Source organism: Echinops telfairi, unplaced genomic scaffold, assembly GCF_000313985.2.
Source record: "Echinops telfairi isolate 266 unplaced genomic scaffold, ASM31398v2 ScPeMD7_2291;HRSCAF=2852, whole genome shotgun sequence".
NCBI classification, from domain to species: domain Eukaryota; kingdom Metazoa; phylum Chordata; class Mammalia; order Afrosoricida; family Tenrecidae; genus Echinops; species Echinops telfairi.
Window position 1 is genome coordinate 22,210,415 of NW_022106189.1, and position 6,132 is coordinate 22,216,546.

The 6,132-nt window shown below is 44.5% G+C and overlaps 1 long non-coding RNA gene across 1 annotated transcript in view; it reads left to right on the forward strand.

Annotated features, from left to right (window-relative positions):
• The window catches only part of LOC123522119, a 15,258-nt gene extending 11,243 nt beyond the window's left edge, over positions 1–4,015 (forward strand). The window contains exon 3 of the long non-coding RNA XR_006680421.1: positions 3,932–4,015. This is a non-coding gene — a long non-coding RNA (uncharacterized LOC123522119). The remainder of the gene's footprint in view (positions 1–3,931) is intronic.
• Positions 4,016–6,132: the final 2,117 nt, after the last annotated feature.

Below are 6,132 nucleotides of genomic sequence, written 5' to 3' on the forward strand. Positions count from 1 at the left end.
CTCCCACCATATGCCAGGCAAAAAACCCCTAATGTTTGGCAGTTCTTTGGGGGAGACAAAGCTGGGGAAAAGTCTCTTTATAATCCCACAAAAAATAATTTTCAAGACCGTCTTATTAATTAGACTGTTACGGAGTCGCGCCCAACACAAGACCATTGACCCACAAGCAGCTGCAAAGTAACAAGGCAAAAGTTTATTAGAGAAGAGCAAAGGTTTACTAGAGAAAAGGAGACAGAAAGCAAATCCGGATTTGGGCTACAGCATGGCCACGCAGGGTCCAAACTGAAGCAAAAACCAGTTTCTTGACCCCTTTTATATACTTCAAACCAGTAAGGAGTAAGGGGGGGGAGTGTGTGAGGAATGTGGAAGGGTGTCTGCATAGGATAACAAGATGTGGGCAGCTTAGCCTGTCCAGCTTATCTTGGTCCAGGTGCGCCTGTAAAACTTTTTGGCTGACATTTACGAGCGTCAGTTTGCAGGGTCACAGTGGCTTACTTTTACGACTTGTTTCTCATCTGCTAGAGATAACATAGTTTCCGAGACTTTTAGAGATAACATAGTTTCAGAGACTTTTAGAGATAACATGGTTTCAGAGTGGAGTAACACAATTCAAAATGGGGTAGCTTAAGTCAAGTTTCTTCATTCTATTGAGCCTTAACATAGACCAATGCATAGATTGAATAATACATTCATCTTTTTCAGCTTTGAACTTTAGAGAATCTCTTCTGTAAGGAATAGTAAGTTTTCTATTGTATTTTTTTCCTCCCTAAATTATATGTATTTTATTGTCGGCGTTGTGATTATATATAGTGAAAAATACACCAGCTCAGCAGTTGCCACATGTACAAGTTAACAACACTGATTATACTCTCTGAGTCATGCAACCAGTCTCACCTCCTCTCAAGAGCGGTTCCTCCCTCATGAACATAAACTTACCCCCCTAAGATGAGTGTGATCTTTTCAGTAGCTGTCATTTAGATAGATAATTCTTACAGGAGTATGATGCTCAAGGAAGACTTAAAAAAAAAATTTTTTTTTTTTAAATTACTGAAGCTAACCCAGTTTGGTTTAAGAAAACACTTAGGGTATATTTTTCGGTTCAGCATTTAAAGATTACCTCAGGACAAGAGTTTCTGAGGTTTTGTTAGGTAGGCCAGCATAGGACTGGGGGATGTCCGTTAATGCGTGCCCAGAGGGTCAAGCTAGGGAAACAAAGGAGTAGCACACCGCACATGTTAAGGGTTCCCGCCGGTAGGCAGGGGTGGGCGTGAACTTGAATTGGATCACCTAGCCAGGTAAACCCAATTCAGCCAATGGGGTCGATCAGGGGTCTTCCACCACGCCTCCCTGTGGAATCTTTGAAAAGGCATAAGCCCGGAGGGGGGAAGAGAGAGAACTTAGACTGGAGGAGAGAGAACTGAGGCGCAGAGAGCTTTGGCACGCTTTGCGGGACGCCGAGCCGCTTCCAGCTAGGCCGCATGTCCGGGAGGAGCCCCCTTGGGTGCCGTGTAAACCTGAAACTTCTAACTTTCATAAAACTCACTTCGATCACGAACCAGGCTTCGGCGTGAATTCTTTCTCGCGCGGAGCCAAGGACCGAGGTATAAATCTAGCTCCAGAGAGACCTAACAGTTTGTCCAGATTCAATGGCTTCAGAAAGTCTAGTGTCCCTGAAAATGAGAAATTCTGTACGTTTTTGTTTTTTTGTTCAGGATTTTCTATGTAAGTTGTCATCAAGTCTTAGCAATGGTAGCCTTGCCTATGCATTTTTCTATCTTAGGAATTTCTCTTTTTCTGTGTAGCTTTGAATTATTTTTGAGTACTTTTTCCCTTCTCTCCACAGAACTCCCATTATTATTTTTATAGGGCCAGTTCTCCCAGATATGAACCCTCTGCGCTTCCATTCACCTAGGGGTATGTTAATTTCACCTCCCTGTTACAGGGTAGATCACTGGGTACAGTTTTCATGGTCGACAATTTTTGTTTTCCTTTCATACTTCAATCATATCATTCAGTTGCTTCCTGACCTGCAGTGTTTCTGAGGGAAAAGTGGCACTTATTCTTTTTGAGAGTTCTGTGTATGTATACTTGTTACTTTCACATTGCTTTCAGGTTTGTGTCTTTAGTATTTGAGATGCTAAATATGATGTTTCTTTGTGTATATTTCTGTGGGCGTATCCTAGTTGGGGTTCTTTGATTTTCTGTATTTGCAAATGTATGTCCTTTGTTAGATCTGTGAATTTTCCAGATAGTTTTTCTATGTGTTTCTCACTCTTATTTGCTTCTGGAATTCCCATGATTCATATGTTACATCTCTTGTGGTGGATCCATAATTCCGTTAAACTGTACTCCTCTTGAGTCTTTGTTCTTATTTCTCTTTAGTGTCTGTAGTTTTAACTATCTTATCCTCTAATTTGCTGATCCTTTCTTCCACTGTTTAAAAATCTGTTGGCAAGTTCTGTGGTGTTTATCATTTCACTTTTCATCGATCCTCATTTTGTCCTTGGATTATTCTCATGATATCGTTTAGGTATACTTGTGTCTTTTCTTTGAGTTAGTTCTCCGTGTTTAATGTGGTTGCATTATATTCTTTCATCAACCCCACCCCCATTACACGTCCTCCCCAGGTATGCTTTCACTCCCTTTGTCAGTCATTTGAAAGAAACATTCTTTCTCCTTTGTTTTTCTTGTGATTTTGTTTGTTTGTTTTTGCTATGGCAGTAGAAATTTCAAAATTGTTAACATTCTCTATTTTCCTCATTATTTAGTGCTTTTGTCCACACTTCATCTGCAATAAACTCTTTATTGGAAGAAACTTTGGCCTTTGCTAACCATATCCTCTTCCTTTCTCAGATAGCTCCCTCTCCTTCCTGTGTTTGATAGGGATTCTTCTAAAGCTCCAGACCTTGTGTTTCAGCTTTCATTCTCCCAACACTAGTGAACATGCTGTGATCAGTCTGTCTGCAATGGGCACACCACTCAAGTGAGATATATTGTGTATTACTGAATTTGTCCACCAGGAAGTACAGTTCCCTCTGGGATTATTATTCCCTTCCCTTCTGTTTCTGCAGTCATATTTTCAGTTGGAGACCTTACACCCATACAATTCACTTCATTGTCGGGTGTTATCTCCTGTATTTGCCTAATATTTCCTTTCTAAATCTATAGGGACTAATTATAGCTCAGCTAGCATTCAAGGGACTCACAGGCAGATTTTCCTTCATCTCTAGAGGAATTGGGTCTGCCATTCTGCACAAGGAGCTGCAAGAGTTCTCTGTCTTGTTGGGTTCAGCGCTCCAGTGATGCTGTGGTGGTTAGGGGTACGGTATTTATTAATGTGATCCATTTCCTAACTTACTGTAGGGAGCCTTCTGTACTCATTTTTATTGGTTCAGCAGTTGACAATTAGCAGTTGGGGAACAGGTGGGTGGGCACACTCTGAAAGGATGCCTGAATTATTACATGTAGGTTTCTCTCAGACACCTGCTTTCTAGCACACAGGAGCCTCAGTCAGCCGTCTTGAGTGTCTCCTGTCAGAGGGAGTAGACATAAACTGATTAGAGTTGAGAACATTTCAGGGAGGGTCATCCTGTTGGCTTTTGAGACCTGAGCTATGGGCTGCACCAGGATGCAGTTCTGCTGACTATGGAAACAGAGTCCATTGCAGGGATGTTCTGTAGCAGTTTGCATCAGCCTGGCACCCCACAATTACTAGGTCGGGTGTGTGATCACATCCGGTCAGATCCTAGTGGAAGTCTGCTTTGCTGCTATCAGAGCCCACCTGGTGGATTGTGGGGTGAGTAAAGCCTCCACTCAAGACTCCTGCTGCCTAACACACAGTGACCTCAATCAGCCATCCTTAGTGCCAACTGTCAGTGAGCACAGGCTAACCCTAATTAATCTCTAATGAGGTTTCTCTTGCTGGTTTCAGGCCACAAGGATGGGGAACGCCAGGAGGCAGGTAGAGTGCTGACTGTAGGAGCAGAATCGACTCCAGAGGCCACAACAGACTTTCAGGTGAGAGTAATGGATGGAGGAGAGGCTGCTGGGCTTGTCCTGTTGTCAATGTTTTCCCTGTGGTACGTTGGCTGTGGGTGTAGCCTCAGTTAAAGATGCCTGCTTCTTAGCATACAGGAGCCTCCTTCAACAGTCCTCAGCACAGACTGGGCAGATAGACAAGAACAGCCTTCCCGTGGGATCTCACCAATTGGTTTCAGAGGCCTGATGTATGGGATGCCTAGGGAGGTGAGTAGTGTATTGACTATGGGAGAAGGTGCCGTTACCCGAGCCTTTTGTAAAAACTTGTAGCAGGTTTGCAGTAAACAGTGTCAGGCTCAGGGAGGTGCTGGTACGCTCCAAATGGATCCCCAGGGAGGTCAGCCTTGTTGCTATCAGGCTCACCCCCTAGGGTCTGTTGGCTGTGGTGTGACCTCCATAAAGAAGCCTGCTTCTTGACACACTGCAATCTCAGTCAGAAGCCCTCAGTAACAGTGAGAGCAGTCAGATCAGCTCTGTCTCCCTGAGACATCTATTGGTTTTCAAGCCCTGAACAACTGGATGTGCCCATGCAGTGCTGACTAGGCAAGTAGACTCCACTGCACAGGCCTTCAGTAGCAATTTTGCAGTAGGCCTGCAACCAACAGTGTTTGAGGGGAAGGTGCTTTTACTGTCCCAACAGATCCCTGGGGAGGGCTTTGTGATGGTTTGAGTTTATAGCAACTTGATGGTGGAGGTAGTGGTGAAGTCCAACGAGTGTGGAGGTAGAGGTGAAGTCCAACCTATCAATCAGGTCACAGCTTGACCCTGCCTCCTTGGGGATAGGATTTTTTTAATAATGGAGACACTGAGAACTTCCTTTTCTCTTGCCTCGGATCACTATCCTGCTTGCCTAGGTTGTTCATCTGGTTCTGGGAGTTGGCTGGCCATGTGGCCTGCTGACCCTGGGAGCTGGAGCACGCTGCCATGTTCTTTCAGACCTTGGATCCACACCACTTGGCATCCAGTGGCCTGTGATTTCCCAGTTTCCTGCTTTGCTTTTCTGCTTCATCCCCCAGCAGCTGCATGAGGCTGAAGAGGTCTCCGGCTAACATTGTACTCCTGGATTTGAGTTGGACTAGACTGGATTTCCTTCTTGATATCAAATACTTTCTTGATTTAAAGTTCTTTGGTACAGAGATATGAGTGTCACTGGTCTTGTTTCTTAAGAAAACTCAGCTGGCCACAGTGGGCCTTGATTTTCAGGGCAGAGGCTTGGCATTCCGACTCACTCGTTCGTGAAAGGAGGGCTATGACGGCTGAGGGAAGCAGGCAGTTTCTCTGGAACCCCGTATCCCACTTCACAGTAACTGGTGGCGCACATGGGACAAGACCAGTGGGAGAAGTGACTTCCCTACCACAAGCTTCTGCTTGGTTTGTTGGTTCTTCTCTGTCTGTGGTTGCCTGTTGCTTTCTTCTTCTTCCCAATTCAGAGGCCCCCAAAGCTAAGCACATTCTCCTTGTCTGGTTTGTATTGGTCGGGGAGGCTCAGAATAATGCTTTGTTTACACCACCATCTTCCAAGAATTCCTTCTGGGATTTTTTTTTTTTTGAAAGAAGTAATTTTCCCCAAAGAACCGAAGCTGGCCGCCTATTGTGTTGTTTCTCAAGGATCTATATTGTTGTTGTTGTTGTGAGCGCCACTGACTTGGTTCTGACTTAGAGAGACCCCGTGTACAAGAGAATGACACCTGGCCTGGTCCTGTGCTGGAATTCACTGTTGCGGCCCCTGGGCCAGTTCATGTCATCGAAGGCCTTCCTTTCTGGCACTGCCCCCATACTTTAGTGGTTCTCAACCTTCCTCACCCAGGTAGCCTTCTTCCATATTTCTTGGCATAGACTACTGAGTGCTTCCGTGGCTTCATCAAGCTGATTGAAGCATTTTAATTGGTATTCCATCAATTCCTGGACCATTTTTTATTGCATGCTAGTGCCTTCCGTGCAATGTGGACTTCCTCCTTTGGCTCTCGATCCTATGCTATCTCTTGGAATGGTTCAATGTCAATCAGTTATTTTTTGGTATAGTAGCTCTGTGTATTCCGTATTCTTTCCATCTTCTTCTGATATTTCTCTATCATTCAATTTTTTTTCCCTGGG